Genomic DNA, 12,284 nt, shown 5'->3' with positions numbered 1-12,284 from the left:
AAAACAAAGTGTCATATGGTCAAAAAACAATCCTGACTGATGACTTGCTCTCATATATCTTTTAATGGACCAATGTCAATGTAATGGCAGAGCAGACAACCACATCAGTGAATCTGGAGATGTAGCAGAGGAAGGCTCATTTAAGGAGATTGTGATAAGGAATGAGAGACCATTGATGCTCCTTAAACAGGGAAGTGACAGGGTTAGATTTTCATTTGAAAAGATCACTGAGGTTCTAGAGCAGAGTCTGTGCTGTAGGGGCAAGCATGTGATAGAGGAGGCCACTGTTGCGGTTGTACAGCACCTTTGACTGGTGCATGTGATACAGGAGGCCACTGTTGCGGTTGTAAGAGAGCACCTTTGACTGGGTTGGTAAAGGCTGAAGTGAGAAAGAATTTGAGAAAGGTTAAGGAATGTCAGAGGGACTGAGTGGTAGGTTCTATATGAGATAGGAGTTGGGCAGGTGTCGAGGATTATTTCTGGCTTGTGCACTTGGGGTAGTTGGTGCCACACACTGGAAAAGAGCAACAGAAGGTAACCAGGTTTGGCAGGAAGATTTAAGTTCAGTTCTCTCATGCTGTGTTTTGTGCATTTTTGAAATAATCAAGTGGAACTAGCTGTCACAAAGTAGGACAGTTCTAGATGGAAAGATCTGGAAGAATGGACTGGAGGGCCATGGTGAACTGATGCTAATCATAGTATGAGAAGTAATTTCAAGGAACCAGAGTCCAAGAAACTCTTGAGAAGCTGCTGCTGTACTGTATCAACCATGGCACATTGTTACATAACCCACAAATCTAACCATTCTACAATTTTAGGTGTTTATGACCCCACTGACCCAGTCTACTATTTAAACCCTGGGACAGCCTTTGCTTAAATTGGGGCCTATGTTTTGCACTCATTTTTTCATTTTTATTGCTGGTCTGTAATTTCCTAACACCCTGCACTAGCCATATTAAACTTCCAGTCATTCCAAAGTACTGCTCTCTCAAATTTTTCTCAGTCCCTCCTTCCAATATGTTTTTACTAGCAAACTGTGTATCTTCAAAAGTCCAGATCGAGGCCTCCCTGGTAGTGTGAGAGGTTAAAGCGGAGCACTGTGAAGTTATCCACACCCACTGCAGCATGAGTTCAATCCCTGGCCAGGGAGACCTATCCTCTCTCACCCGCTGTTCCTCTCAGCAGTGTATTTTGGTTGATCTACCTGTTCCCAATCTGTCTTTGGTGAATCCTCTTACCTCCCTGCAAAATTAGTTAAAGAATTCATACTGTGCACAAGATAAAGCAGGAGAACTAACCTGGAGAAACCTAAGAGGAGCTTCCTGAGCCTCAGAAAGGGAAAAGTGTAATGTCATGGATGAGATCTTCACTTTCTCTATATTGCTTAAATATATACATCCATTGCTAATTATGTATTCATCCTTATAATAATCCTTCAGTCAACCTTTCAATCAGACCCTTTCTCTCTAAAGCGAAGTCAAAATGCCAAAGTATAATGAACAAATAGAATAGTGGTGGATATTTCCCTGCTACTCTGACTTAATCTATAAATAGATTATACAGTGTCTGGAGGGACACAGTTGGTCAGAATCTTCCCAGACAAATGTTTCTTGGGCAGATTAAATACTTTAGTAGATAGTTGAATTGGAAAAGGAGTAGTACTGTATACCTTAAATGAACTAGTTTGAAGGCAGAAAAAAAGAAGCTCAAATATTTGAATAAACCATTAGCTGCTGAGCCAAGGCATCTGACAGCTACGTGGAAATAGCATGAGGACTAGCAACCAGATGCTGCTTCTGCAGGGATGCTGGCATCTGCTACCAAACTTCCTCTGATTCTGAAAGGTTTTTTTTTTTTTTAAAGTTTTTTTATTTATACATACAGAACTGGGGTACAGGCCAGAGGCTCAGGGGCAGTGAGAGGCTTCACCAGAGACAGAGTGGGGAACAGAACAGGCAGATCGACGAATTACACTGCTGAGGGGAGCAGTGGGCAGGTCAGGAGAGGCCTGCCACACCATGTGGTCACCTCCGGGGCAGGCGGGAATCGAACTCACGCGGAAGCCGCTTTAGATTCTCAGTGCTGTGCTTTAACCCGCTGTGCCACCAGGGAGGGCCGTGAAAGGTGGCTTTAACTATGTAGTTCCTGATGTCGACAAGTAAATCACTAAGGAAATGTTTGCACAAAACATTAACTCCAAGATACTAAGTCAAACAGAATTTTTGGCCCAAGTATTATGTAAAGGACATTGACATGGAGGGCATATGATCAGTGCTGTTGAATAAGGGCAATGCAGCCTAGATAGCCAGATAACTTGATAAATGGCTTCCTTCTCTCATCAACAAAGGCTCGTAGCAGATTATTCTGGTCTAGAAATCTCAGAATTGACAGAGGACATTTCCTATAGTACCATAGTATCAATTTGTTTCAACCTATCTGCCATCAGAAGGGAAGGTATGGTATTAACCCATAAAATAAGACATCTACTTGATGATGTTTTATCGGTGATACCCTTATTACTAAAAACCTCCAGTCAAGAAAGAGAAACAGACATCTCTGTGTTCAGGTCTTTTGTCTCCTTTCCTGATACCGCAAAACCCTCACAGAGAGGCTTTTACCCTAGGTCTAACTGAATTGTTTTCATCTAGGGACATTTTATTCCCCTACAGGAAGTCTGGAGAAAGTTTTTGGTTGTCACAGCCAGGGGTACTGGTGGTGCAAAGTTGTTATTGGCATTGCATGAGTAGTCAGTAGCCTACAGTGCAAGGGACCGCTTTTTGGCCCTTGCCAAAAATGGCAATAGTGTGGAAGTCGAGAAACCCTAGTCGCGTCTATCTCTTCATGATTTAAGTCCTGTCCTTATATTTTGCCCTGCAAAAGAAATGAAAAAATTCATTTAATCTTTACTCTTGGGAGGCATGCTGGGAAGAACTCGAGGCCGTGAGCAGTGTTTCCTTCAAAGATGGAAGTTAGCTGGAGCTCTGTGGGTCTTGGGAGTAGCAGAGCCTATGACTGGGCACATGGGCTTTGGTTGTAGGTGTGTTGGGGATGCTGTAGGGAGGACCTCACTGTCGCTTCTGCACCTTCGTCTGCCTCCTGGTCACACCTCATCTCTAGGAGACTTAGAGAAAATTACCTGGAGATGTCTGTTTCTCTTCTGTGACCAAAGACCAAGAGCATATTTGTAATCTACTTGAGACAATGGATTCCTTGAGGGTTAGCAGTCAAGATGAGACAGTATAGCATGGCTGTGTATGGGTCCCTCGAACTCCTCTCACCTCAAGAAATGATATCATGAGCAAGAGAGTGAAGACAGGAACACATGAGGGTGTCATTCCTATCCCCTCTTCCAAACTTTTCAAGCTCTGTCCTTTACATCTCCATATTCACTACCTGTCTCTTACTTGAACAGCTTGCTGCCTTGGCTCCCAAATGGTCTCTCATCATCTCCCCTTAATCCTAGTTGATTATTCACACAACAGTCAGGATAATTTTTTTAAAAGATTTATTTATTTATTTATGCATACAGGACTGAGGTACAGGCCAGAGATTCAGGGGCAGTGAGAGGATTCACCAGCGACAGAGGGGGGAACAGAACAGGCAGATTGACAAAGTACTCTGCTGAGGGGAGCAGTGGGCAAGACAGGAGAGGTCTGTTGCATCATGTGGGTCACCTCCGGGGCTGGTGATTGAACTCACACTGAAGCTGCTGTGGTTAGCTTGCAGTGCTGTGTCCTACCACAAAGGGCCCAGGGTAATCTTTTTAGCATACAAATCAGATCACATCCCTCTTTGATTTAAAATCTTCCCAATTACTTTCTGTCACTTTCAATGAAAACTGTTAAATCCACACCCTGATAAAACAACACTTCTAAAGCAACACAATGTTGCACAATGGTAAGTACAGACAGCCCTTCTCTAAAGTTTAATAATCCATATTTTGGAAACTGATTCTTAAATTTTTCCTTGGATTTCTCATTTCTGGGCCAAATAATCCAAATTCTGGGTCATTTGTTCATTTATCATTCCTTTATTCAAGGAATTATTGGATGGCAACTAGAAGCAGGTACATAGTATGAATTCAAAGGCAAAGCTTGGTTATTTTCAAAATGGTCAACATTTCAGATGCTTAAATAATTTGGGCTCAGAATTTGTTTTGCATTTGGAATATATGGGAACATGGAAGCTGAGGTGTTGAGTTCATTTTGAAGGCCGGAAGAAGATTTTAAAGTAGTATCCATCTGAATTAAAACTTTGAGGTGGGAGTTTGCAGGGTGGGTAGTGTTTTGTGGCAGAAGTACTTAAAGCACAATTCGTTGGGGAAAAAAAAAAGATTTAGTATCCATTGTCTACCAAGAGTTGGGGACCAATCTGAGCTCCTATGGGGAATAAACATACATAACTTCTATCATTATAGGGGTTATAACAGGAAAGCCAAAGGACACCTGTCATGCTGGTATCATATCTTATAGACCTGTCTTTTCTCATTGAAGTCCCTTAACAGCCCAGGGAATGAGGGACCGTAGCTCTTACCGCCATTTTATAAAGGGGGACCATGAGGACAAGAGAAGTGAAATGTTCCCACCCTAGACCGTGGCCCCCCATCTAGCAAGTGAAAGTGGCAGCTGTCTGATCCCCATCCTGTACTTTTTTACACTTCTTGGTTCCAATGCAATTTCCTATGACACTTTTACCTCCATACCCTCAAATCCCCCTTGACTTGCTGTCTTCATCTTGTCCTTTACCTCTTGTTTTATTCTGTCCCCAATGCCAAAGACATTTCGAATTTTCCTAGTTCCTATTGCTGAGGGAGCACAGGAAGGAAGGAGCAAGAGCCCAACCACTGTCCATTTTCAAAATCATTTCTACTTTCATTTTCCAAATTTCTTGAGGTATAAGAAAAACTGAGATGTGGAGCCAAGAAATCCTTTTTTGTTTGTCTTGGTGTTTGATAATATATGCAATCTCTTTGGGTGGTTTAAGCGGTTTAGGTACCTTCTATAAAAGGGATCTTTTAATGACAAAACTAATGTGATTATCTGAGTGAGAGTGAGAGGCATATTCAAAGCTTAAAGAAAATCTGTTAGAATAGCTGAATGTATCTGCTTAATCCTTTCTCTAAAGTGGCTGAACAATGCTCTGAGAAGCCATTGGTCTGTTTTTCTGGTAAATGCCTGTCTCCAGAGGTAGGGACTGTTCACAGATTTTGATACCCTTATGCTTTACCTTCTCGGCTGCACAAAAGCACAGGAAAAGCCTGGAGCAGCCCAAAGTGCTGGCAGAAACCAAATGTATTCTCTGAATGGCAAGGACACAACACAGCACATGCCTGTTTCTCCCCATGGCATTTGAAGAATTAAGGGTGGTGGCTGCCAGCAGGAGTCGCGTCTGAGAAAAGGGACCCTTTCGGGGTGCTGTCTTTCATTGAGTTCTGCATGGAGGGTCACTTGTGGAAGCTCAAAGTAGTATATTGAGTTTTCAGAGTGACTTAGTTACTCCCTCCCCCCCCCCTTTTTTTTGGGGGGGTGAGAGGAGATGAGTGGACAACATAAGTATAAAGAGGAGAAAAGTAATACAGCTTTGAGTTCCAACGCTTGCTCTGTAACTTTGGGCCACCATTAGATTCCTCTGAGTATTTCTGTTCCATCATCTGTGAACTGGAAATAATACCTGCCACAGAAATTCACTATGAGAATCTATGTGAAAATATGAATGTAAATAGATGTCACAGCAATTTGGAGCATTATCAGGCCACATGTTGCCCTTATTTTATTGTTTTACTTTATCTTACTCTTTAAAGATTATTCTCTTTTCTAAATGCATATTTCAATTTAACTGAGCATCTGTTGGCTATTAACTAAGTGCTGAATGTTATTTACAGTTCTTGGGGTACAAATATGAAAAAAAAAAACAAACAAACAACACCTGATCAGGAACTGAGCAGCTTGAAGGGGAAGCAGGCATTTAAAATTCAGAAAGAAAAAGAAAAATACTGGATGGTTTTTAACTTATAGTAGGAGTGTGAGGGATCAGGGGAAAGAAAGCAATTGCAGTACAGTAAAAATGAAAATCAACAAAACAACTTTAAACCAGAGACATTCTACAAGGGTGGAGAGGGGAACAGGATCAAAACTGGGGTAGGAAGACCACACAGGACTATGGTGATGGCACATGGGTTAATTGGTGGTGGGAAGTCCATCAGGATCACAACTGAGATGAAAAATGCACAAAATGAAGAATGATGTGAAAAAATACATTTTACTTATATATAATAAAATGTATAAAAAAAATAAAATTCAGCTTGGTAAATGTACATTGAAAGTAATTAATTCCAACTTGGAGTGATTAATAATAACAAAACCTTGTATAATGTTTATTGTTTGCTAGGAGCTAAGCCAAATGCTTTATTTATTTATTTTTTAAATAATAGTTTAATTTTACATCATTCTGCACCTTTTTCTATCTCAGTTGTAATCCCTGTGGGTTTCCCATCACCAAATCACCCGTGTGCCATCATCATAGTCCAGTGCACTTTCCTCTTCCCACCGTTTTTGATCCCATTCCCCAGTCTACCCCCATAAAATGTCTTTGGTATATATAGTTGTTGTTATTATTTTCTCTCCCTGTCCTTTATACTCCTGCTATTAGTAAAATCATGTGGTAGCCAAATGCTTTATTTAAGTTACCACATTCAATCTTCTTTGCCTTATGAGGTAGGAATCATCACACCCATTTTACAGATGAGGAGACTGAGGCTTGGTCAGCTCATTTAAGTCACTTTCCCACAGGATCACAACTGTGGGATTGTGGGCCAAATTAGAGACCCAGATGTGCCTAAACTTGTATTCTTTGTGCTGTGCTGCATCTCAATCAAGGAACATTTCCAGAAGGAAGTGACTACAGATAGGTTTCAAAACATAATTAGAAGTTTGCCAGGTATTCAGAGGAAAAGGGCAGCTGGAACAGCATAACTATGTCAGAGAGAAAGGGTTTTGTGCTAAGAGAAAATGAAAGCAGTTTATGACGGCGTAGTAGTGGAGCAGGAGTAAGTAGGAGCCAAAGGATGATCTCCCACATTACACTTTTGTGAAAAAAAGTAGGAAAATTATTTAATTTACTTGGTATATGTCTGGTTTGTCCAAAAGGGCTTTGTAGCAAAATGGAAATACTTGCTACCTCTATGGTGCAGAATCACAAAATACATTTAAATTTTAGAATCAGAAAATTTTCAGCATAAAAGTCACATAAGAGATCATGAACTCATTCTATGCCAGAGGAAATCAAGGTTGAATGCATGTAATGTCTTAAGATTTAAGGCAATTTCATCAAAAGAAACAAGAGTAATTTTTTTTAAATGAATTATGGGGCTAAGGTGAACATTAAGTGAAGATTAGATAAAAGCCATTTTTAGGTGCACTTGTAGAAATTGATGAATTAAAGAGAGCGAAAGAGGCAGAGTCATTGCAGGGAATGGAAATAAATTCCTCAGCTAAAATTGTAGGTTTTCCACCATGAAATTCATGATTTTCTCTTTGGAGATTGTTATTGGATATATGAAGTGGAAATCATGTTTGCCTAAAGGCCAGGCAGAGTTAGAGGATATCTTCTGATTTATTAGTAACATGTTTATTAATTTTCATTGACGATTTTAAGTGGAGGCCTGTGACAGATGTGTGCTGGTTTTGTTCTTGCTGAGTTCGCAGTCTGAAGGACAGAACAGACAGAAAACAGGTCATTGCAATAAACTGGAGCTAGTCAGATAATAAGGACTAGAAATCTATGGCAGCCCCAAAGGGGCATTAATAACCTGACTACTTTCTGGGTAAGAGAAGAAAAACTTCTTGGTGGGGAGTGATGTTTCAGGTAAGATCTGAAAGATGAGGAAAAATTTGGTGAAGGGACAGTTAGAGTGAAGGGAACAGTTTATGCAAATGCTCAAGGAGAGAGAACTTTGTGTCTGGGAAAATAACTGTGATGTGCTACAGCCAGTTGATATAGCTGAAGGTTAGTGACTGAGGTGGCAATGACGTGATTTTTCTTCTCTGACTTCCCTCTCCCCACTGTACAAGTTTATATATGCACAGAGCTCACAACTCTGACAAAAAGGGTGCAAATATGTCTAGGAACACCACAGAGAGCAAAGGCCACTCAATGACTGAACAAAACAAAATTTCCAATATACCTCCTCCCCACATCACGACAGCCTGACCTGTCACTACTGACCTGAAAACAGTTTCCCCAAAAGGGCTCCTTCTCACCTCTAAGACAAAACAAAAAGGCATGAAATCAGTGCTCTGAATGTAACTAGACAAATAAATGTCAGTGCAGCAGGAGGGAAGAGCAATAAAGTGAGCAGGCCTGAGTGATGGTGGTAGCCTGCTGAATTCCCAGGTCAGAGTAATTTACTGACTGGTCCTAGGCCACTAGATAATTATCCAGACAGCCCCAATTCTGGTGCAAAACCTCCTGCTGCTCATGTTATTAATACTGGCAGCAACCAGCGGGCGTTGGTGGGAGCAGAGAAGAGCAAACTGAGTCTGCAGGCTGAGTGAGTGTGGAGGCACCTGCCCTGGCCCCTGAGTGTGTCAGGAAAACCAGTTCAGCTCTTAACCCAGCTGCTGCCTAGTCCCCAGGGAGAGGCTTCCCAAGGACAACTACAGGACTGACATCCTTCTCCTGGAATTTGACCAGCTTCTGTCATAGAACCTCTGCCTTGTAACAACTCCCTTGGAAAGTGATTTCGAAGCCTCCCAGAATAACTTAAATTAATATCCATGGAGTGGTGTCAAACCCTCCTCCTTGACATGGCGTGGGAATTCGACTTCATTGCTCTCAAATGAGGCTAGTAAAAGTGATGGTGCCTGTTACAGGGTTTAATCATTTGGGAACTTGACCTCAGGTAACCCTGGAGGGGTCTCATGGGGCAGTTGACATGGGAGTGGGGCTTTCCTAGCTCATATCCCTCTTTAAAATAGGATAGCATATATAAAATACCCAGCACTTAATAGACATTTCAATCAAGGTGGGTGCACTTCTTTCTCCACTTCCACGATCCCATCATTGCCTTTTCCCTCCAGCTCATTGGTTCTCACCCAGAGGCATTTTGTTTGCCCAGAGAATACTGCCAGTGTCTGGAGAGACATCTCTGACTGTCATGACTGGGGAGATGAATGTTACTGGTACTTAGTAATTAGAGACCATGGATACTGCTGAACAGCCTCCAATGCACAGGACATCATCTCCAACAAAGAACCCATTTGTGTACCAATAATGCTGAGGCTGTGGAAACCTGCTGGAGGAGAACTTCAGACAAAGCAACCCTTAAGACAAATCTTAAGTGACTTTCTTCCTCAAAATGTTCTACATGGTTTAGTCACCATAAAGCCTTCCTAATGATTCACTGCTATGTATGGAGCATCTGTCCTGGGGCAGGCACTGTGCATACACCATGCCCTTGCAAAGATGACCGCAACACTGACATGATGATTACAAAGCCCACCTTCCTGTCATTTCCAGATGACAGTGGTGAGAATGTATATCCCTGTTGTGTACTTGATCTTAGAGGAAAACTTCCAGTGTCTCATCATTTGAGTATGATGTTATTTGTCATAGATGGCATGTATTATGTTGTGATATGTCTTTCTACCCCCCCTTTCAAAGACTTTTTATCATAAATGGATGCTGAATCTTGAGAAATGCCTTCTGTGCACCCATTGATATTATATAATTTTTCTTTACTTTTTAAATATAATTTATTAAATGGATTGATTAATATATGTTGAACTTGTCTTGCATCCCTGTATAAGGGATGCATACATCTCACTTAGCCATTGATGTATGAATCCATGATGTCATTACAGAAACCATCTTGTCCTGGGCTTTTGTTTTGGGGAGACTGATTACTGTTTCAACTTCCTTGTTTGCAATTAGTCTATTCAGGTTTTCTATTTCTTTCTGACTCAGTGTTGGGATGTTGTTTGATTCTAAATATTTGCCCATTTCTTTCAGATTTTTCAACTTTTTAATTTTTTGGCATCAAGATATCCATAGTAGTCTCTTATGAGCTGAGATTTCTTATTTCTGAGATTTCTGTTATAACTTCTCTTTCATTTTTTATTTTATTAGAATTTTCTCTTTCCTCCCCCACCCTCCCTTAGTGAGTCTAGCTAGAGGTTTTTCTATTTTGCTTATTTTTCAAAGGACCAGCTTTTGGTTTTATTGATCTTTCAACTGTCTTAACTTCCATTTATCTTACTTTCACTCGAATATTTATTATTTATTCCTATTGACAATTTCCATATGTTCTTTTTTTTTCCTGGTTCCTTGAGATGTAATGTTACATTGTTTATTTGAGATTTTTCTTGTTTTTTGATGTAGGCCTGTATTGCTACATATTTCCCAGTTAGTGTTGTTTTTGTTATATCCCAATGGTTCTAGGAGGCTGTATATTCATTTCTATTTGTTTTCAGGTATTTTAAATTTTCTTCTTGGATTCCTCATCAATGCAATAGTGCCTTAATGGTCTGTTTTTCAGTCTCATATAATTTTTCCTTCTTTTTGTGTTGATTTCTAATTTGATACTATTATGATCAGAGAATATACCTGGTGTGATTTCAATTTTCATAAATTTATTAACACTTGTTTTGTGACCCAACATGTTGTCTATCCTGAAGGATACATTCAAAGTACACTTGAGTATATGTATGTACTCAATTTTTTTCCAGTGTCTAGTAGGCCCATCTGATCTAATTTCTCATTTAAGGGTATGGTTTCCTTGCTGATTTTCTGTCTGGTTCATCTGTCCATTCAAATAAGTGAAATCCACTGTTACTGTGTTTTTGTGTTGTGGCCATTGTTTGTTTTTAGTTTGTAAATAGTTGTTTACTGTATCTGTTGTGCCTTTATTTTGTTCATATATATTGCTGCATGTTATGTCTTCCTGATGTATTAATCCCTTTATCATGTCTCTTGTTACCTTTTTTATAGGAAGTTTATTGTATTTGGCATAAGTATGATGGTTCCTGTCTTTTGGGGGCCCCAGTTTCATGGAGGATTGTTTCTAAACCTTTACTTTGAGACTATGTTGATCTTTTCCACTCATGTGGAAATTCTGGAGACAAAAGAAAGTTGGTTTTTGTTTTCTAATTTGACCATCTACTCTGTGCCTTTTAATGGATGAGCTCAGTCTATTTCCATTTAGAGTGATATTGATATATGGGGACTTGCACTGCTGCTTGTCTTTAGTTTTCTTCTTCTATCTATTTGTTTCTCATTTTTGTGTGTGTGGATTTTCTTCTTTTTCAACACTTCTTGTATAAGAGGTCTAGTTTTTCAAATTCTTCACCTTCTATTTGTCTGAGAAGGCCATTATTTCCCTCTCATGTCTGAAAGAAAGTCTAGCAGGATATAGTATTTTAGCTGGCAGCGTGTTTGGTTTTTTTTTTTTTTTAAATCTTTGGATAATTTGGATACCTCATTCCATTATCTTCTTGTCTGTCAGGTTACCTTTAAAAGTTATCTGCTATTTCCCCCTAGCCACCTCCAATAGTCTTTCTTTGATTTGGACTCTTACTAGTTTATTCTTATATGTTTTGGTGTAGCTCTCACTTCATTTAGGTAACTGGGTGTTTTTTTAAGCTTCATGGACTATTTTTAACTCCTACACCAGATGTGGGAAGTTTTCCTTTATTATTTTCTTAAATAGACTTTTTGTCTCCCCCTTCCCCTTTTGAGATATGAATTCTTCTTCTTTTTCTTAAGATTTATGCATACAAGAACTGGGGTACAGTTTAGAGGTACAGGGTGGGGAATGGTGAGAAGAATCATCAGAGACAGAGTGGGGAACAGAAGGTGGATTGACCAAAATACATTGCTGAGGGGAATGGCAGGTAAGACAGGAGAAGTCTGCTGTTCAAGACAGGAGGGGTCTGCTACACTATGTGGGTCACCTCCCTGGCCAAGTTTTAAACCTGTGCTGTAGTGGCTGAAGATAGCTTCACAGTACAGTGCTTTAACCCCTTGTGCCACCACAGAGGCCTTGAGATATGAATTATTCGTATATTGAGTTTTTAATGGTGTAGGATAGCTATCAAATTCTCTTTTTCTTTTTAAGATCTTATTTTTCTCTCTATTCTTTTATCTGGTTCCTTACTGAATTACAATCTCAAAGATCACCAATTAGATCTTCCTTTTAATGAGGTGGGGAAGTTTTACAGCTCAAGTTCTTGAGTCTTCAGTTTCTTCAATTCCTTTTCCATCAAGGTTTTTTTTTTTTTTTTTTTTTT

The 12,284-nt window shown here is 39.9% G+C and overlaps 1 pseudogene; it reads right to left on the bottom strand.

The window, feature by feature from the left end:
* Window positions 1-235: 235 nt before the first annotated feature.
* LOC105853661 overlaps window positions 236-12,284 on the bottom strand; it is a 13,725-nt pseudogene continuing 1,676 nt past the window's right edge.

Source organism: Condylura cristata, unplaced genomic scaffold, assembly GCF_000260355.1.
Source record: "Condylura cristata isolate star-nosed mole 26May11 unplaced genomic scaffold, ConCri1.0 scaffold00015, whole genome shotgun sequence".
Classification (NCBI taxonomy): domain Eukaryota; kingdom Metazoa; phylum Chordata; class Mammalia; order Eulipotyphla; family Talpidae; genus Condylura; species Condylura cristata.
The sequence above is the reverse complement of the archived record's forward strand: the minus strand, read 5'-3'. Positions and strand labels throughout refer to the sequence as shown.